We start from the raw sequence: 21,771 nt of genomic DNA, 5'->3' as shown, positions 1-21,771 counted from the left end.
AGGAAGCAGTTCCCCTGGAGAGGCTGCTGTTGCTCTTGCCCTCTAACCTCCCTGTTGCCTTGGAGTGGGGAACCAGGCAGAGCCAGGGCACTTTGACCACCCTGTCAGAACTTTAGACCTGAAATCCAGGAGCCAGATCCAAGGGTCAGTAATGCACACAGGAGGCAGCCCTGGGTGCTTGTGATGCCACATGGAGGCAGGGCCATCCAGGTAGAGGCTCCTTCTGGAGAACAGTGGTCAGCCCCGTCAGTTCCCCCTCCCTCATTATGGTGGGATTATATTAGGAAGTTATTTATCACATCAGTCATTTGTTAATTAATAGTGGCATTGGATTCACTGGGGCAACTAGTCATAAATGGCAACCCTGGAGCTGAGGCCATTTGGGGGCTGGAAAGGGAACTGAAAAGGATCCAAAGCCGAGCCCTGGCTCACTCTGTGCTCCCTCTCATGGTGGGTCCCCTGTTCCAGGAGCACTGCTTTCTGTGGGGTTTGAATTCGTGGAGTACCTGAAGCCAGAGCAAGCCGAGAAAGCCCTCAAGCAGCTGCAGGTAAGCAGGCTGTGACCCAGGGTTCATGCTGGGGGCCCATCACCTCCGAAACTGTGGGCAACCCCTGATCTCTAATCCTGCTGGGCCCATCCTTTCACCAGTTTTCCAGGGGACAATGCCCAAGCAATGAAGACCCCTCAGCCCTACACAGCCACTTTCATTCACTTACTCCACCCACGCGCTTGTGTTGTGGGCCTAGTTTGTGACAGCACTGTGGTAGGCCTTGGGAGACCCTTCCTCTTTCTGGTGGGGAGATGGGTAGTGGGGCCATGAATTAACATAAGACAAGATCATGCTGAATGCTCAGTCACATGACTTCAGAAGTGAGGCTGCCTTAGGCTGGGTGGGCAAAGGGGAACCCCTGAGGTGCAGATGACTGAGGTGACACCTGCCCACACGAAGTCACCTGCACAGAGACCTCAAGGTAAAGCTGTCCAGGAGCAGGGGATGGCATGTGCAAAAGGCCTGTGTCAGGGACTTGAGGGAGTTGGAGGAATAAGCCCCCGAGGGCAGCTGGCACAGCAGTGTGTGGCAGGCATCAGGGTAGGTGGAGGTGTTTAGGACTAGATTTGCAGGTCACTTAAGGGACTGGATGTCAGCCTGAAGACTGGGCGAGACTGTCAGAGGGCTGGGAGCACATGGGGAAGTGTCTCATTTGTGCTTCAGGACAGTTTCCAGCCCCCATGTGGAGATGAGATGGGAGGAGGGGGGACAGGAAACCCTCAGTGGCCAGAGAACAGTATCTTGGGCCAGGGATGGGCAGCAAACATGGTGGGAGGGGCTGGAGAGTATTTGAATGTAGATTGAACGTCCTGTGCAGATGGAGGAGACAGCATTCTTGCTGAGTCCTAAGTCCAGGGATAAATGGGACCCTTAGCAGGAGGAGCCATCACCGCAGGAAGCACATGGCCAGGGATCTATACCACCTCACTGCCAGTGACCACATCTCCCTCACTGAGGCCCATGTGCCAGGTCCTGTCAGTGCAGGGAAGAGGGAAGAGCACTTCCTTGTCTTTGGTTAGACACCGGAACTCCCCACTGTGTCACCAGCACTGTGTGCTCTCAGCTGAGACATGGCTTCTCAGACCCTGTGGTCATCTTCCTCTTGCACTCAGGTCACAAGTTAAATTCAACTCCTGAGTGCATTGCTCAGCCCCAGCGGTGTGCACCTGTGTGCCCGTGGCCAATGAGAATTGCTTATATAGACCCACCTGGCTATATTTTCTGGGAGGTTGGAGGGACTTTTGAGGTATTTCACTCAGACGCCAGCTTCACCCCCCACAAGGACCACTGCTTTAGGTGCAGGGCACTGGGTCGGCGATTTTGGGAGCTGCAGACTAGATAACAAGCTCTCTGCAAGCCACAACAGAAGGGCCCCTGAACCTTCAGATGCTTTTAAACAGTGACCAAGACTGTGCCCTTGAATGCTGTAAAGGTCAAGGCTGCTGCAGGGTTCAGGCAGAATTTGGAGCCTGGGTCTCTGTGACCACTGGTCACTGCCTGGCACTCACCCTGACATATTGGGGAATGCCCTTCTGTGCCTGCTGTCCCATCCCCTCAGCATGGCCTCTGTGAGTTCGAACTCTGTGAGCACAGCCTCTGAGCTCGTCCTCTGTGAGCAAGGTCTCTGTGAGCAAGGCCTCTGTGAGATTGGCGTCTGTAAGAATGGCCTCTGTGAGCAAGGTCTCTGTGAGCATGGTCTCTGTGAGAACATTCTCTGTGAGCATGGCCTCTGTGAGCTTGAACAATGTGAGCTTGGAATCTGTGATAACGGCCTCTGTGAGTAAGGCCTCTGTGAGTAAGGCATCTGTGAGCTCAGCCACTGTGAGGTCAGCCTCTGTGAAAATGGCCTCTGTGAGTAAGTCATCTGTGAACTCGGCCTCTGACCTAGGCCTCCATGAGTTCAGACACTGTGAGGTTGGCCTTTGTGAGCTAGGCCTCTGTGAGCTCAACCTCTGAAAATGGCCTCTATGTGCATGGTCTCTGTGAACAAGGCCTCTGTGGCAAAGTCCTCTGTGAGAACAGCCTTTGTGAGTTCAGCCTCTGTGAGTATGGGTTCTGTGAGCTCAGACTCTGTGAGAATGGCCTTTGTGAGCAGGGCCACTGTCAGCAAGGCATCTGTGAGCTCTGCCTCTGTGAGGAAGAACTCTGTGAGAAAGGGCTCTGTGAGAACAGCCTCTATGAGCAAGGCCTTTGTAAGCAATGCCACTCTGAGCATGGCCTCTGTGTTCACAGCCTCTGAGAATGGCCTATGTGAGCAAGCCCTCTGTGAGGAAGGCCTTTGAGCTCTGCCTCTATGAGCAAGACCTCTGTGAGCATGACCTGTGTGAGAAAGCCCACTGTGAGCTCGGTTCCTGTCAGTTCAGCCTCTGTGACCCGGGCTCTATGATCAAGGCCTCTGTGAGCTCATGCTCTTTGAGGATGGCCTCTTTGAGCTCAAGGCCTCTTTGAGAACAGCCTCTGTGAGCAAGGCCTCTGTGAGCTTGGCCTCTATGAGAATGGCCTCTATGAGCACAGCCTCTGTGAGCAAGGTCTCTGTGACCACAACTTCTGTTATCATGGCCTCTGTGAGCTCAGCCACAGTGAGGTCAGCCTTTATGAGCTCGGCCTCTATGAGCTCAGTCTCTGAAAATGGCCTCTATGAGCATGGCCTCTGTGAGCGAGGCTTCTGTGGCAAAGTCCTCTGTGAGCATGGTCTGTGTGAGAAAGCCCTCTGTGAGCTCAGCATCTGTGAGCAATGCCTCTGAGAGCCTGTGTGAGAAAGCCCTCTGTGAGTTCAACCTCTGTGATCATGGTCCCTGGGAGGTCAGAATCTGTGAGCTGGTCCTCTGTGAGTATGACCTCTTTGAGCTCAGCCTCTGTGAGCACCACCTATGTGAACAAGCACTCTGTGTGCAAGGCTTCTGTGAGTACAGACTCAGTGAGCAAGGCCTCTGTGAACCCAGCCTATGTGAGCTCTGCCTCTGTGAGAATGGCCTCTTTCAGCTCGGCCTCTGTGAGCACTGACTATGTGAGCAAGCCTTCTGTTCCTAGGCCTCTCTGAGCTAGGCCTCTTTGAACACAGGCACTGTGAGATCAAACTGTGTGGGCAAGGCCTCTGTGAGCATGGTCTGTGTGAGAAAGCCCTCTGTGACCTCGGCCTCTATGAACACGGCCTCTCTGTTCATCACCTATGTGAGCAAGGTCTCTGTTAGACAGCCTCTGTGAGCATGTCCTTTGTGAGCATGACCACTGTGAGCTTGGACTCGGTGAGCCAGCCCTCTGTGAGGAAGGCCTCTGTGACCACATACTCTGTGAGAACGTTCTGTATGCGCATAGCAACTGTGATTATGGACTCAGTGAGCAAGGCCTCTGTTAGCTTGGCCTCTTTGAGCAAGGTGTCTGTGAAAAAGGCCTGTGCGAGCACAGCCTCTGTGAGCAAGGCCTCTATGAGCAAGGCCTCTGTTACAGGCCTCTGTGAGTATGGCCTCTGTGAGCATGGCCTGTGTGAGAACAGCCTCTGTGAGCAAGCCTTCTGTGTACTAGGCCTCTGTGAACTCGGCCTCTATGAGCTTGGACTCTGTGGGCAAGACCTCTGTGAACTCGGACTCTGTGGGCAAGGCCTATGTGAGCAAGGTCTTTGTGAAAAAGGCCTATGCGAGCACAGCTTCTGTGAGCAAGGCCTGTATGAGACTGGCCTCTGTGAGAATGGCCTCTATGCACATGGCCACTGAGAGCATGGACTGTGAGCAAGGTCTCTGTGAGTACAGCCTCTGTGAGAACGTCCTTTGTGAGCAAGCCCTCTGTGAAGAAGGCCTCTGTGAACAAGGCCTCTGTGAGCAGGGTGTCTATGACAAAGGCCTCTGTGAGAACAGTCTTTGTGAGCAAGGCCTCTGTGAGCTCAGCTTCTGTGAGAACAGCCTCTCTGCACATGGCCTCTGTGAGCATGGTCTCTGTGAGCACGGCCTCTAAGAGCAAGGCCTGAAGGAGCCTGGCCTCTGTGAGCAAGGCATATGTGAGTGTGGCCACTGTGAACACGGACTCTGTGAGCAAGGTCTCTGTGAGAAAGGTCTCTGTGAGCAAGCTCTCTGTGAGGAAGGCGTCTGAGAGCAAGGTCTCTTTGAGCAAGGACTCTGTGTACAGAGCATCTGTCAGCAAGGCCTCTATGAGGACAGCCTCTGTAACCAAGCCCTCTTTGAGGAAGCTGTCTGTGAACACAGCCTCTGTGAGAATGGTCTCTATGAGAATGGTCATTGTGAGCACAGTCTCTGTGAGCATGGCCTCTGTGAGAACTGCTTCTCCGAGCATGGTCTGTGTGAGAACGGCCCCTGTGAGTGTCTCCTTTGTGAGTATGGACCCTGTGAGCTCGGCCTCTGTGAGCCCTGCCTATGTGAGCAAGCGGTCTGTGTGCTAGGCCACTGTGAACATGGCCTCTGTGAGCTCAGACTCTGTGTGCAAGACCTCTGTGAGTTCTGCCTCTTTGCAGTCGACATTTGTGAGCAAGGGCTCTGTGAGGCCGGCCTGTTTGAGACAGCTCTCTTTGATCTCGGCCTCTGCGAGAAAAGCCTGTCTGCACACAGCCATTGTGTGCACAGACTCTGTGAGCAATGTCTCTGTGAGAATGGCCTCTGTGAGCAAGCCCTCTGTGAGCTTGGCCTCCGTGAGCAAGGTGTTTGTGTGAAAGGCTTCTGAGAGCACAGCCTCTGTGAACAAGGCCTCTATGAACAATGCCTATGTGAGCACACCTTCTGTGAGCTTGGACTCTGTAAGCAGGGACTCTGCAAGCAAGGTCTCCATGTCCAAGTTGTCCGTGAGCAAGGCCTCTGTGAGCCTGGCTTCTGTGAGAACAGCCTCTATATGCACAGCCTCTGTTAGCATGCCCTCTGTGAGGAAGGCTTCTGTGAGTACAGCCTCTTTGAAAATGACCTCTTTTAGCATGGCCTCTGTAATCAAGCCCTCACTGTGGAAGGCCTATGTGAGCACAGCCTCTATGAGAGCCTCTGAGAATGGCCTTTGTGAGAACTGCCTCTGTGATCATGGCTTCAGTAAGCTTGAACTCTGAGAAAGGCCTCTGTGAGCAAGACCTCTGTGAGTTCAGCCTCTGTGAGAATGGCCTCTATGTGCATGGCCACTGTGAGCATGAACTCTGTGAGCAAGACCTCTGTGAGCTCGGCCTCTGTGAGCAAGGTGTTTTTGTGAAAGGCCTCTGAGAGCACAGCCTCTGTGAACAAGGCCTCTATGAACAATGACTCTGTGAGCACACCTTCTGTGAGCTTGGACTCTGTAAGCAGGGACTCTGCAAGCAAGGTCTCCATGTCCAAGTTGTCCGTGAGCAAGGCCTCTGTGAGCCTGGCTTCTGTGAGAACAGCCTCTATGTGCACAGCCTCTGTTAGCATGCCCTCTGTGAGGAAGGCTTCTGTGAGTACAGCCTCTCTGAAAAAGGCCTCTTTGAGCACGGCCTCTGTAATCAAGCCCTCACTGTGGAAGGCCTGTGTGAGCACAGCCTCTATGAGAACAGCCTCTGAGAATGGCCTTTGTGAGAACTGCCTCTGTGATCATGGCCTCTGTAAGCTTGAACTCTGTGAGCAAGGCCTCTGTGAGCAAGACCTCTGTGAGTTCGGCCTCTGTGAGAATGGCCTCTATGTGCATGGCCACTGTGAGCATGAACTCTGTGAGCAAGGTCTCAGTGAGTATGGCCTCTGTGAGTAAACCCTCTGTGAGGACAGCATCTGTGAGCAAGGCCTCTGAGAGCTTGGCCTCTGTGAGCAAGGTGTCTGTGAAAAAGGGCTCTGTGAGCACAGCCTCTGAGCACGACCTGTTTGAGAATGACCTCTGTGAGTTCGTCCTCTGTGAGCTCAGACTCTGCGAGCGAGGTCTCTGCAAGCAGACCTCTGTGAGTTCGTCCTCTGTGAGCTCAGACTCTGCGAGCGAGGTCTCTGCAAGCAGAGCCTCTATGAGCAAGGCCTCTGTGATTTTGATTTCTGTGAGAATGGCCTTTGTGAGCAAGGCCTCTATGATCACAGCCTGTGTGAAAATGTCCTCTGTGACCTTGGCCTCTGTGATCTCGGTCTCTGTGAGCAAGGCCTCTGTGAGAATGGCCTCTATGCCCTTGGCCATTGTGAGCACAAACTCTATTAGCAAGGCCTCTGTCCACACAGCCTCTCTGTGTACGGCCTCTCTGAGCATGGTCTGTGTGAGAATGGCCTCTGTGAGTTCATCCTCTGTGAACAGGGCCCCTGTGAGCCTCTGTGAGCTCGGCCTTGAGCATTCCTCTAAGAAAGCCATCTGTGAGCTTGGCCCCTGTGAGCAAGGTCTCTGTGATCATGGCCTTTGTGAGCAACCCCTCTGTTAGCTAGGCCTCTGTGTGCAAGCACTCTGTGAGCCCAGCCTATGTGAACACAGCCTCTGTGAGCACCACCTATGCGAGCAAGGCCTCTGTGAGCTTGGCCTCTGGGAGCAAGATCTCTGTGATCACAGCCTCTTTGAGCAAGCCCTTCTGGGAGCAAGGCCTCTGTGAGCACTGCCTCTGTGAGCTCGTACTTTGTGAGTACCACCTCTCTGATCTTGGCCTGTGTGAGCACTGCCTATGTGAACAAGGTCTTTGACAGCACAGCCTCTGTGAGCTCACCCTCTGGGAGCAAGGCCTCCATGGGCTCTTTTTCCTTCATACTGAAGAGAAGCATAGAGGACACAGCAAATGTGTGTTGTGGGTTGGGAAACCAGTCACAGGTTGACCAGGGTTCCCTGGTGGCTGTGGAGGCCAACCTGTTTCCAAGACCTTTTGGCTTGGAACTCCTGAGCTGAGTGGCCATCACGCTGCCCCTGCTCACTTGCTTTCATCCCGTGCTGCAGGATGGGAAGGGAAACTTTTTAACCACCAGAAGGGGAGGGAGCCTGGCTGACACTCAACTTCCTTCTGAGGAAGAGTAGTGTAGAGAAGCATCACCGTGAGCGCCTGTCAGCACCAGGACACAGCCGCACTTCTCTGTGCCCTAGAAGGAATGTGCCTTGCTGACTGAATGTCATAGAAATCAAAGTGCAGTTCAAGGCACTGGATTGAGCTGCACCCTGCCACTCCTGTGACTTGGAGAACACAGACAGCATAGAGCCAGCAAGGAAAGGGTGTCTATACCAGGCAGGCCTCAGAGTGTTGTCTGGGCCTGGATCTGTGTTTGTGTAACTGTTGCTAGAATTGTATAGTCAGAGTGGAGGGAGGTGTTTGGGGAGGTCTTGAGCTTATGCAGTGTAGATTCTCCTGCAAGATAAAAGAATAAAGTATTGACATAAAATAATCCTTGAAAGAGCTTTGCACGAGAGGCCTGCGGTTTCAGCTCCACGGCCCTGGATGTGCCGCCCTGTGGAGCCTCTGTGCTGTGTTGGGCAGCAGCAAGCTTCCTGGGCTTCTTTCTCACCTGGCTCAGGGAGCCCTGCAGGACTCTGGCTGCCTGTGTCCACTCTTGGCCCATGTGTGTCCCCAGCCAGGACTCGGCTTTGAGCTCTCAGCCGCCACAACCCACTCAGTTTGGAAGAAGGAGTTGTCTCCTTCCTGGGAGAAGATTTGAGGCTGTAAGCCACTTTCTGGACAAGATGCACACTGATGGACCATGGGAGGCAGATGGTGGGAAGAGGCAGGAGCAGGCCACACCTGTGCAGGTGCACAGGTATCCGGCTCCCAGAATCACTCATATTTAATCCACTTGCAGGAAGCATTTTCCCATGTGGTGATGCAAGGTCCTTATAGAGCTTTAGAGAAGGCAGGAAGCAAACCAAAGAAAGCAGATGGTAGGTATCAGGTGGGCGTGGTAGGGAGAGTGACCAAGGGACATGGGTGGCCAGCTGAATATGTCCAGTATGCCCCGGTCTCACCCTGCTCTGTCCCTGAGTGGGCATGCTGTCCAGGTGCTCCCCTGGAGCACAGAGTCAGGGACCCAAGCCCATAGAACTACACTAGGGTGCTGGGGCCCTGGGACCATGTCTGGAGGGCCTCAGTTGATGGAGGCATGAAGCAGTCCAAGGCCGATCCCTGGTGCTGGTCCTGGACAATCCTTAGTGACTGCTGGCTGCCCTTGGCAGGGGTGCTTCCCTCTCTGCTGGACACCAGCCCCTGCCAGGACCTGGACCTATGGCAGGCCTGATATGGCCCCAGATGGGGCTAGATGGGAAATGGGAGCTCAGAAGGTCAGGTGAAGAAGAAAGGAGGAGGGTTGGCCAGCCCTCCTGCCGAGAAGATGAGCCCTGCCAAGAACACAGAGCCCCAGAACTGCTGGACATGGAGGCAGAGAGCATGCCCAACACTGGTCCAGGGAGTGGGTGTCACCAGGGACCTTGGGGAGCGCCTGCCCTGGGCCCAGCTGTGGCTGGCATCTCTGTCCCCCAGAGTCCTGAGCTGTGCCCTCTGTGTGGGTGAAAGAAGAGGTTGGGCCTCTGGAAAACTCTGAGTTTGTGCTGAGACCAGAAATGACGGATGCACAGTGATGGCCTGGGGAGGTGTCCTGCCAGATTCCAGTGGTGCCAGGGAAATCAGCACTGACCTTGCTGCTGGGGAGCAATAGCCACATGGTCACTCCCACCTGTGAGCATGTGAGCTCTCTACCAGGGAAGGTGGTGAGACCTGTGTTCACCCACACTGGGATATGCCAGGGATTTTGGTGCAGGACCTCAGCCTCAGCTCAGCAGAAGCCATCTGGGCACTGCCTTGGGATCCAGCTGGCTCAGTAGAGGGGCCCAGCAAACTGTGGCAGGTGCTCTGCCCCTCCCTGAAGCTCCTGCCTGCCCACGGACACTAGGACTCCTGTGGCCCCACTGCCCAGATGCCTCACCTCTGCGTGGGCTCCCCCTCTGTACCTATGCATCTTAACACTAGTCAGCCACCATCAAAGCACGTCCCACCTGACACTTGCTTACTACCCTCTATGGGCTTCTTTGCTAGGCAGGATCTCAAGTTTCATTCTGAGAAGTGTTTTAACAGATACAAGCGAACAGACAGGTGGAGGCCAAGGTGCCCAGCACCATGCCTGCAAGGTCAGCTTGGATGGGAAACCTTCCTCTGCACTTGGCTCTCAAGCAGAGCCACCTCTCAGACTGTCCCTGGTCTGGATGCTTCTGTGCAGCCTCCATTATGTTCTTTGTTCAGACTATGTTAGACATGACTTCTTCACTTGGAAGAGGAAGTGCAGGGTGGCTCAAAACAAAGTTCATTTTTACAAGATGACATGGAGATCACAATGTCTGTGAATTCGAGTCCTGCCTTTTTCACTTAGGATTATGCCATGAGCATGTCCCCATGTCATTAGATGCTTTACTACAGGGACTTTGGATTTATACAGAGACCCTTTATGGAAATGTAGTCACTACTTTTAAATCGATTCAGTTAAAACCACTTTCTTGATGAACACTCCATTGTTTTCCCCAGGTTTGGTTTTAAAACTTACAATTCACATTCTTGGTGGTCCAATTCTTAGTGTGTGTCTGTTTTTGATTGTTTCCTCAGGAGAAAAGTCAGTAGTTAGAATTGCTGATCCAAAGGAGGTAAAGGTCTAAGACATGCCTGACACATGGAAGATCTGCTCTTCTGAGATTTCACACAAAAGGACACACTCATCAGAAAGGTATGGAAATAATGCTTAATTCCTAGCAACAGCTGACAACCTGAGTGTTTTATTTTGTTTTGTTTTGGAAAATCTGCTTTTTCTTTTTTACCATTTAAAGAATGGCACCTGGTTTAGGTTGTGTTCTCTTGTAGTGGGTGAGGATGAACGGTTCTCATACGGTGACAGTGTGCTTATTAGTCTTTTCTGAATTGCCTATGTGTACCCATAATACTTTCTTCCATGGAGATAACCCTTTTTTCTATTGATTTGCAAGTACTCTTTACATATTGAAAAAATTAACAGCCTTTGGATACTGCATGTTTTAAGTATTTTCCCCAACTTTTTATTCTCTCCTATTTTTTAACATGAAAATGGTATGAAATTTTTAGGTTGCCAAATCCATCAAATTTTTCCTTAGTGTGTCTATGTTGATATCATGTTTACAGAAATCCATCTCCACACCAGATATGTATGTATAAAATATTCTTTCCTTAGTTTCTTATGATTTTGCTGTTGTAGTAATTCATCTGGAGTCTGTATAGATATGTGGTGTTCTACGTGTCCAATGTATTTATCTGTTTACAGTTGAGCAGTTATTCTGGTTCAGTCTGTCTCCACTGATTTAAGGTGCAAGTGGCCTTACACTAAAGGGCTGCACAGTCTGGTTTTATCTTTGCCTGCTCTGTTGAACTCTGCCTTGTCTCTGGCACTGAATCAGGCTTGCTGTTTTCTTACCCTGGTGAACTTCCACATCCCACTTCATATACATTAGTGAAGTTCACAAAACTATGCAGGAAGATTTTTTTGTGTGTGTGGGAATTTCATTTGGTTTGCTAGTCAATTTGGGGTGAACTGACATCCTTACAGTATATGTCAGATTGTTCATCTAGGAAAAGAAAGTGCTTTTATTTGGTTTGTTTCCTCAGTAAACATATTGCTGGATAAAGGGTATTTTTTCTCATGTTTATTGACTTTTATTTTTATGTCATGTGGTTATTCTGAACAGCTTTCTAATTATTGCTGATGTATAGAAATTCATTATATTCATAATAGTATTATTTTGCTACTGACTGTCTACCTTGGCACCACAGTTCACATTTCTTGGCTCTTTGTGATTTGCTGTTTGAGAGAGGGGCAGAGGAGAAAACCTTCCTGTTGCCAATAACAACAGTGGCTCTTCTTTCCAACTCCTGGGTTCCAGAGGAGGGTGGGTGACAGGAATGAGGGTCACATGCTGACTTTGCTCTTTGCAAGGTGCCCACAAAGCTCGGGAAGCACTGACCACTAATTCTCCATCTGGGGCACAGGTCCCTTGTGAAGTTTGGTGGTTTTGGATACCAGGATTGAAGCAGGGCGTACTCTACCACTGAGCCACATCCCTGGCCCTTTGATTTTGAGGCAGAGTCTCCCTGAACTGAAAATCCTCTTGCCTAATCCTCCCAATTTGCTGGGATTGCAGGCATGTGCCACCACACCCAGCCCTGGTAAAGCTTTAAATACATACTTGGTTTCTGTCCATCTCCACTGGACTTTCCAGCCATGGCTCACTAGTACTCCTCGACATTCTTCTGGCCTTTCTCTATCTCTAAATGCATATGTATTTTCACTCTAGGACTTGAAATGTGTAAATTTGAAGTCTGGTTTCTCTGGTGGCCATACTTGGAGTTTCTAAGATCTAAGCTCTGCTGGAGTTCTCTGCCAACATCAGGACTAGCTCTCACTGTGCAAGACCAGGGAGGAATGTCCTCCCTCCTTGGAAGTGCTCTAGAACATGTCAAGTGAGGTCTGGGGCCTTATAGCAGTAAAGAACCAGTGGGGATTCCTCGGTGTTGGGGGAACTTTTCCGTCAGTGGTGAAACTGCATGTACTGTTGCACATCTATGCCAGGAGTGCCCCTGCTGTGTCCCTCACTCAGGTCCTGTGGGTTCATGGTTGCACTCTGTGACTGTTTAGAAAGGCCTTGCTGTCTTTCTGAGTGATTCATGTCTGGCACAGGGTCCTGCACCAAAGGCTGCACCCACACACACTCTGAGGGAGCTGGGTCCACATGTCTCAGGCTTTGGTTCGTGTGCCTCAGTGACAGTCTGGGGACCTCCATTTTAGCTGCTGTGCAGTTTACCCTGAATGCTCCAGCACCTGCCAGGGAGACTCCCCACACTGCATGAGTCTCACAGGCTTCTGGTCACCGTGGGAACTCTCTGCACTTTCTGCTCTTCATGCGTCTAACAGAGCTTCTCTATGAATTGCCCTGGCTTTCAGCAGGCCCCAGGATGGGATCCCAGGTCTGCAGTGAGCTTTCCTACTGCCAGTGGGCTCTGCTTGCTTCCATGGAGACCTCGGTCCCCAGGTTGCTTTGTGGTTTCTCTGAACTCTACTGCATCCCATCTTCCTGTTCCCTGCCAGTCCTTACCCAGGTATCTTCTGGGCAGTCCTCCTCTTTACCCCGTCTCCTCTCTTGGTTCCCTGCAGCCTGTGTTCTGTGCATTCTCACTGAAGTCATGAACGAAATGCCTTCAGTTTTCTTCAGCCTTCCACAGAGGGTGCTGTTCCTCTGAACCCTGTTCTTCATGCTTGATGAGACCTGGCCCTTTGCCTGTGTGGCTGTGTAGCTCTGCCACCTGTGCTTCTCTCATTGCAGATCCTGGTCAGGAAGGTAGCCAGTGGTGCCCTTGCCACCTGCCATGGGGTCTGTGGCCAGGTGTTACACACTGTCCCTGGCAGGTGTCCAGCTGGCTGGATCTGTGTCAGGAGCGAGACTGGCCTGCTGCTCTCTAAGTACAGTCCTGGATACATTGGAAAGCCATCTCTCCCTCTTCCCTTTCCTAAAACAATGTGGGAACCACTCAGCCACTGGAGCCTGGGCTCTGCCCACCACCTTCTACTGCTGGCCAATCCACCCTTGGGTCAGGGAGCCCAGGAGGGGTGCAGAAAGAGACCAGGAGAACCTGCTTCTGAGAGGGTCCCAGGACAGCAGGTGGAAGGTGGCAGGGGAGGGCTCTTGAGGGTCTTCCCGGGGCACTGCCGACCTTCCTGACCTCAGTGCTCTGCTGTACACCAGTCCCCATCATTATTCACCCTGAGCCAGTCAATCCTGAGTGCTTCCTCCTCGGCTTGGTCAGCAGTGACCACAAGGTCAGGAGAAGCCAGGCACTTCCCAGCCCACATTACTTCCTCAGCCCTCACAGCGATCCCGTCATCCACAGATGGGGCGTTTCCTGTGGTCCACAGCCTAACCACTTTTCTGTTTTTCTCTCCTTTACTAATTATTCTGCAGGCAGAAGTTTTCAGCTGGTACAAGAGAATAAACTCTCTGAAATAAGGTGGCCATGTGCCTCTGGAATGCCCCTTTATTTTAGCAGAGAAAATGGCAACAGCAATCATGGCCTTGCTGGCTCAGGGCGGAGGGGCAGCTCTGACCCCATGCTGGGTCTCCTCAGTTTCTCTATGGCCATGTAGCTGTTTCTTGTAGTCCTCTTGCCCATCCAAGTTCCCATCCTGGGCCTGGTCATCTTGACCCTCAGAGGCAGCCTGTTTTTCAAAGGGAGTTTGTTCATGGCCCACTGTGATCTCCTGTGCTCTGCTGGCCCACCTGCCCCAGGCCAGCTGCCTCCTGGCCATGGGCAGCTGTGATCCACAGCTCTGCCCTGGCCCCAGGGCATGGCTCAGCCCCTGGCTGCACTGGCACACCCACCGCCAGCTCTCCTTGGGCCAGGCCCTGCAGCCACCACTCAGCCTGCCTCTCCCCTGGCACTTGCTCCCAGCTGCTCAGGACTCAGCCTGAGCACTCGAACTTTGCCTCAGGCTACAACAAGCCAAGCCAAGATGAGCTCCCTGAGGCGGAGGCCAGCAGAGGAGGGAAAGGCAATGTGTTTTTGGCACCTTTGTGAACAATCATTTACAAACCTGAGTATTGAATGCTGGATCCTTTTCTGACTCACTGAGAAATGTGTGTTGGTACTGAAACTGCTGCATACTGAATTTGGAGCAACTGACCCTCAGACACATCAGTGACTTGACTAAGTTGGAAGCAAAGAGAATACTTGGACAGGAGGTCATCTACTTTAAGTCAAATGCTCTTCTCTATTATATTCTACTCCTGCTTCCTGGCCTCCGCACAGCCCCATCTCTGGGTGCTAGGAACTCCAGAGGAAACAGAATAGTCTTAGAATTGGAAAGATGATTGGATGCTAATATTTAAGACACATATGGCTTTGAACTTTGCAGCTATTGGTGAATGCATAGATACACAATTATAAAATAATTTTACAGTAAATGAAAGTTTGATGTGCACCAAGAATGGGTTTAAAACCTGCTGGATGTATTGGAGAATGTAACAAACTGACTGCAGTGCCTATACTCAAGTACTCATATTTGGTGTTATCGAAAATTCCTGAATAAACAATTGAATGGCACTTTGCGTCAGCACACATGGGGTCTAATTCCACACTAAAGTTTCAAAGGAAAAGCATAGAATTTTAAATCATCTCCGAGTTCAAATTCTGATTCTGCTACTTAATCTCTGTGTTATCCTTCCTCCCTGAAATTCAGATTTGTTTTTATAAAGAAAGTGAGACTCTTGCAAGTAAATATCAGATATGAAATATGAAACATGATTGCCTGCCTATTGGGAAAACAAATTTTTTCTAAAAGTGTACTGTGTCCTCCTGCAATAAGTGAATTTTCTTTTTGTAACTGTGACCCCTAAATGACAAACAATTTCAATTCCCATGTTATTTTCAGTCAAAATATACAACATAACTGGCAAAAACAATTGAGCCACATCTGCACTGTGTCATATCCCCAGCCCTTTTTACATTTTATTTTGCAACAGAGTCTCCCAAGATTGCTGAGGTTGGTTTTGAACTTGCAATCCTCCTGCAGCATCCTCCCCAACTGCTGGGATTATAGGTACGTGCCACTATGCCTGGCTGTTTTCTTTTTTTTTTTTTTCTTTCATTTAAAAAAATTCTTTCTATATAGATATACAAGACAGTAGAATGCATTTTGACATGTTGTACACAAATGGAGCATAATTTCTCATTCCTCTGGCTGTATATGGTGATGAGTCCCACCAGTAGTGTAATCATACATGTATATTGGGTAATAATGTATTTCTCATTCTATTGTCTTTCCCACCCCCACCGCCCCACTCCTCACCTCACTCCCCTCTGCACAATCCAAAGTTCCTCCATTCTTTCCTACCCCCTCTACAGTCCAGCACCAGCTTATCAGACAAAACATTTGGCCTTTGGTTTTTGGGATTGGCTTATTTCAATTAGCATGATATTCTCTAGTTCCATGCATTTACCTGCACAAGTCATAACTTCATTCCTCCTTAAGGCTGAGTAATATTCCATTGTGTATATGTACAACAATTTCTTTATCCATTCATCTGCTGATTGGCACCTAACTTGGTACTATAGTTTAGTTATTGTGAATTGAGCTGCTATAAACATTGATGTGACTGCATTACTGTAGTATGCTCATTTTAAGTCATTTGGTTATAGCCTGAAGAGTGGGATAGCTGGGTAATTCCTTTACAAGTTTTCTGAGGAATGTCCATACTGCTTTCCAGAGTGGTTGCATTAATTTGGAGTCCCACCAGACATATATGAGTGTACGTTTTCCTCCACATCCTCATGAACATTTATTATTGCTTGTATTATAATTGCCATTCTGACTAGAGTGAAAGAAAATCTCAGCGTATTTGAGATTTGCATTTCCCAAATTTCTAATAATATTGGATATTATTTCATATGTTTTTGAACATTTCTATTTCTTCTTTTCAGAACTGTCGGCTTAGCTCATTTGCTCACTTGTTAACTGTGTTATTCATTTAGTTTTTTTTGTTGCTGTTCATCTTTTTTTTTTTTTTTTTTTGGATCCTTGTATATTCTGGATATTAATCCTTTGTTAGAGGAAGAGCCAGCAAAGATTTTCTCCCTTTCTTGAAGTTCTCTCTTCACACTCTTAAATACTTGCCTTGCTTACAGATTTTTAATTTGATGCCATCCCATATATTAACTCTTGGCATTATTTCCTGAGCTTTAGGGGACCCATTGAAAAAAATTCCTGTGCTTATATAGTGAAATGTTTTGACCCTGTTTTCTTATAGAATTTGCATAATTTTTGTTTAGTTCCTAGGTCTTTAATTCATTCTGCGTTGACTTTTTTGCAGGTTGAGAAATGAGAATCTAGTTTTATTCTTTTATATAGGGAAAACAGCTATACCAGAACTATTTGTTAAAAAGTCTTGTCTTTTCTCCAGTGCATGCTTTTGGCAATTTTTTTCAAGGATCAGATGACTGTGGATGTGTGGATTTGTTTCTGTGTCTTGTATTCTATACCATTGCTCTATGTCTGCTTTTAAACCAGTAACATGTAGTTTTTGTTACTATTGCTCTGTAGTATAATTTGAAGCCAGGTATTGTGATCCCTCTAGCATTACTTTTTGGGCTCAGTGTTTCTTTGGATATTCTGTTTTTTTTTTTTTTTCCCCAAATGAACTTTAGGACAGTTCTTTCTTATTCTATGAAGGAAGTTATTGGTATTTTGATGGAGATTGCTCTGAATCTGTATATTTCTTTTGGTAGTGTGGCAATTTTGACAACATTCTTCCTATTTCAGCTCATGGTAGGTCTTTCCATCTTCTGAGGTCTTCTTCAAATTCTTTTTTCAATGTTGTATAGTTTTCATTGTGGATGCCTTTCATCTCCTGGTTAGATTTATTCTTGTGTATTTCTTTTTTGAGGCTATTATGAATGAAAATGTTTTCCTAGTGTCTTTGTCAGCAGACTCATTATTGATATATAGGTAAGTATTGATTTCTATCTTGATTTTGCAACCTGCAACTTTGTTGAATTTAGTAGCTTTAGTAGTCTTCTGGTGGAGCTTTGAGTCTTCTAGGTATAGGATGATATCATTTACAAATACTAATAATTTGACTATTCTTTCCTATTTTTATCTTTTTCATCTCCTTTGCTTGCCTAATTACTCTGCCTAGAATTTCTGGCACTATATTGAATAGAGGTGGTGAGACTAGACATCATTGTATGTTTCTAGATTTCGAAAGAAGTATTTTCAGTTTTTCCCCATTCACTCTGATTCATTTGGGTTTTTCATACTAGGCTTTAGGATTTTGAGGTAAATTCCTTCTCTTCCTAGTTTCTTCAGTGTTTTTGTCATGAATGGGTGCTGGATTGTTTTGATTGTTTCTTCTGCATCTATTGAGATGACTACATGATTTTGTCCTAAATTCTATTTAGGTGGTGATTTACATTTATTGATTTACATATGTTCAACTATCCTTGCATCACTGGGCTAAGACCAATTTGATCATTATATCAAATCCTCTTAATATTTTGTTGAACACAATTTGCTAATATTTTATTAAGAATTTTTACATCTAACTTCATTAGAGATATTGCATACTGGTCTCTAACTTCCTTTCTGTCATGTGTCCTTATCTGATTTTGGTATGAGTGTGATACTGGCTTCTTAGAATGAATTTGGAAATATTCCATTGATTTCTATTTTATGGAATAGTTTGAGGAACATTGGCATTAGTTGTTCTCTGAAGATCTGGTGGAACTCTGCCGATGATCCATCTGGTCCTGGGTTTGTCTTTGTTGGATGGCTTTTTATTACTGCTTCTATTTCATCTTTATTTATTGGCCTGCTTAGGTTTTCTCTGTACTCTTGAATCAAAAATGGCAGTATTTGTATATTTGTCTAAAACTGTATCAATTTTGTCTAGATTTTCCAATTTATTGGATTGTGAGTTTTCAAAATCATCTCTAATGATCCTCTGAATTTCTGTGATGTCTGTGGGGATATTTCCTTTTTCATCTTGGTTTGGTCAGCTTTTTTGCTGTTGTGACCCAAAGATCTGACAAGAACTATTACAGGAGGAAAAGTTTACGTTGGGCTGACAGTTTCAGAGGTCTCAATCATAGATGGTGATATCCTTTTCTGGGGTTCTGAGATGAGGCAGAACATCATGGTGGAAGTGTGTTCTGGAAGAAAGCTATTCAGGTCATGGTGATCAGGAAACAGAGAGAGGCCTATGCTAATGCGGGCAAACTATAATCCCCAAAGCCACATCTCAAGGGACCAGCTTCTTCCAGCCATACCTTATTTTTCCACAGATACCATCCCATTAATTACTATCAGAGAATTAATATACTGATTAAGTTAAACCTCTTATTATCCAATCATTTCATCTCTCAAGTCTCTTACATTGTACCACACATGAGCTTTTTTAAGACATCTCATATCTAAACCGTAACACATGTCTGATTTTATTAAACTGGATCTTCTCGCTTTGTTTTGTTTAGTTTGGCTAAGAGTTTGAATACCTTTTTTTCCAACTCTTTGTTTTATTGATCCTTTGTCCTTTTTTATTCTCTAATTCATTGATTTCAGCTCTGAACTTAGTTATTTCCTCCCTTCTACTGATTTTGGAATTGAATTGTTCTTACATTTTGAGGGTTTGAAATACATCAGTAGGTTGTTTATTTGGGATATTTATCATTTTCTTATGCAGTCACTCATAGGTATAATCCTTACTCTGAAAACCACTATAATAATGTTTCAGATTTTCTGATGTTTTATCAATATTCACTTTTACTTAGCTTTTTTACCACTGTAATCAAAATGCCCAATAAGAGCAATTTAGAGGAGGAAAAGTTCATTTGGTGCTCATGTTTTCAGAGGTCTCAGTGCATAGATAGCTGATTCCATTGCCATGGGACCATGGGAGGCAGCTCATTGTAGGGGAAGGACCCAGCAGAGGAAATCCACTCAGTCTGTGATGGGATCAGAAAGCAAAAGAGAGGGAGATAAAGGGATTTAGGAAGAACAAATTCCCAGACCATGACCCTAGTGACTTTTATTCCTCTAGCCACACTACACCTGCCAATAGTCACTACACCATCCATTCAAAGTAGAACAGATTAGGTTCAGCTGTCATAATTTAATCATCTCATCTCTGAATATGCCTGTATTAACTGGAGTTTTGAGTGGACATCTCATATACAAATCAGAATAATAAACTGTAAATTGATGAGACAAATGAGTTGAAATAATTCAGTATTATTACACTGGAGTCCGTAATGTAGACTCTAACTCAGGTAATATCTGTTTTAGGTAATTAGGTACACCAACATTTGGGGAATAAAAATTTGCTAGAAATATATGCTATTATTTGACTACTCCATTTACTAGTTTGATGTTACTTTCTTTTTCTGTTCTAAGTCTTTTGCTTGAAATACGCTTTTTTTAAAAAAATATGAGATTATCTACTCCTGGTTATTGGGGACTTCAATTATATGCTATATAAATTTCAATTCTTTTCACTTTCAGCCTTTGAAGGTAAATTGCCTTTGCCATATATATCTTATTTTAAAATCTATTCTGCAATCCTTTGCATTTAAATGTAATGTTATTACTGAGAGATGTTGATTAGTATATGTCACTTTATTTCTGATGATTAATTTGGTGCTATTTCTCATTTGCCCATGAGTCTTCAAATGTGAACCCATGACTTGTTTTACAAGTTCTTCTACACATAGTATTTATTAAAATATTTTCTGTAGAGTCATCTTACAAGTCATTAATTCTTTTAGTTTCTGCTTATTTTATTTCTTATTTGATTCTAAATGATAACCTTGTTGGATATAGTAATCTGGATTGACAGTTTTCTTTTTTTAAATATATTTTTGGATGTTGATAGACCTTCAATTCATTTATTTTTATGTGGTGCTGAGAATCAAACCCAGTGCCTCACGCATGCCAGGCAAGCACTCTACCACTGAGCAACAACCACAGCCCTCAGTTATTTTCTTTCAGGGCTTGAAACAGATGATTCTAAATCTTTCTGTGCTGAGAAATCAGAAGTAATTCTTATTGACTCCCCTGTAAATGTGAGAGGATTTATTTTTTCTTGAGGCTTCTAAAATTCTTATCCTTGCTGTGTACATTATTCATTTCAATTCCAATGTATGGCGAAGAGGTTCTTTTTTGATCTTGTCTATTTGGAGTTCTGAGTTCCTCCCATATTTAAATGTCCATCTCACTCTTAAGGTTTCAAAGATGCCCTGTCAATATTACCCTGAAGAGGAATTACAGGCTATTAGCTTCTATCTCACAATATTCTTCAATTCCAATGATTTGTAAATTTAATGTTGACCCAGAGTTCTTGTGTGCTTTGGTCATAATTACTTATTTTCTTTTTTTTATACTACTATATGGATATTCTAGGCCAGCCACTTTGTCTTCCAGATCTGTCATTCTGTCTTTAGTAAGGCCTACTCTATTAGAGAGACTTTTGAGTGAACATTTTATTTTATTGAGTCCTTCTTTACTAAGTTCCTGCTAAGTTATTGTTCAATATATCTATCTCTTTTTCATATTCCTTACTCATAGCCTGTATTTACTTCTTTAATTCATTCAGTTATTTTTCTGTGTTCTCTCAGAATTCATTGATCATTTTTATGATCATGCTTGTGAACTTTTATCTGGTAATTTATACACTACAGTACCTTTGTAATCAGTTGCTGGTGAAATTTGGATGGTGTTGCATTACCTTGTTTTTTCTTATTTCTTGTATTTCTTCGTTGAGTTTTTTGCATCTATTTTTGTATGAATTTCTCTTCATACCATTTTAAGGCACAGCCTTCTCTTTCCAAATATCCTAGATTGTCCTAGATTGAGAACTCTCATAGGGTGGTATCTATGGACTTTGTGTTAATTCCCCACTTTTACTGTAGGAGTAGGTGTCCGTTAGTGAGACCTGGAGGCCCTTCCTGCAGTCATTACTACTCAGGGCCTTTCTGTTAGTTTTTTTTTTTTTGTTTGTTTGTATGTTTGTTTGTTTTGTTCTTTTCTATTCTTTGTTTTTAAGTATTGCAGAAGGGGAGTGCTAGGGAAGAGTAGGTTTACTTTAGATTATGTAGAGGGGAGTGAAAGGAGGGAAAGTGGTATGGGGTAGGAAGAATAGTGGGTGAAACAGGCCTTATTACCTCATGTACAAATATGACTGCATAACTGATATGATCCTACTATTTGTACAATCAGAAAAATGAGAAGTTATTCTACATTTTTTATGATTAATCAAAATGCCTAAGTGCCTTCTACTGCCATGTATAAATAATTAGAACAAAACCAAAATTCTTAAAAATCACAGAATTTGAGGGTGGTTAATTTGTGTGGAGCAGTAGGCACTATCTCTCACCTGGATTTAGCTTACCAGAAGATTCTCTACTCTGAAATTCTAGTGTTCACTTAGATTACCAGCACCAATCTGGAAGCTGGAGTAGCCTAAAACAGAAGCTGGTTGAAAAAGCTTTCTACTTCCCTTTCCACCAACATAAGGTAAGATGAAATGGGAAGTACAGTTTTGTCTGGACAAACCAAATTGTTGTACTGCTGGAGTCAGGCATCTACAGAGTTCTTAGAGGACATTTCTGACAATGAGGCTTAGCTCTAATAAGGGTTTTAGGAGCTTTGTTGGGTGGTATTTGTTCTGGAGAGCACTCCCCTTAACTGAAATAGACTTTGGATGGCTGACAGAGTAGTCTTGGGAAACCGGGCACACAGAGGATGTTATTTGGAAGACCTGTCCTCATGTTACTGAATCTCTATGCCTCACTTGT

At 46.1% G+C, this 21,771-nt stretch overlaps 1 long non-coding RNA gene across 1 annotated transcript; it reads left to right on the top strand.

Annotated features, from left to right (window-relative positions):
- Window positions 1–369: 369 nt before the first annotated feature.
- Window positions 370–21,491, top strand: LOC306652176. The gene is made up of 4 exons (XR_013761315.1): window positions 370–548; window positions 10,018–10,135; window positions 14,949–15,025; window positions 21,394–21,491. It is a non-coding gene; the product is annotated as an uncharacterized lncRNA (long non-coding RNA).
- The last annotated feature ends 280 nt before the right edge of the window (window positions 21,492–21,771 follow it).

This window comes from Sciurus vulgaris (assembly GCF_902686455.1).
Source record: "Sciurus vulgaris genome assembly, contig: HiC_scaffold_138_arrow_ctg1, whole genome shotgun sequence".
NCBI classification, from domain to species: Eukaryota; Metazoa; Chordata; class Mammalia; order Rodentia; family Sciuridae; genus Sciurus; species Sciurus vulgaris.
The sequence above is the reverse complement of the archived record's forward strand: the minus strand, read 5'-3'. Positions and strand labels throughout refer to the sequence as shown.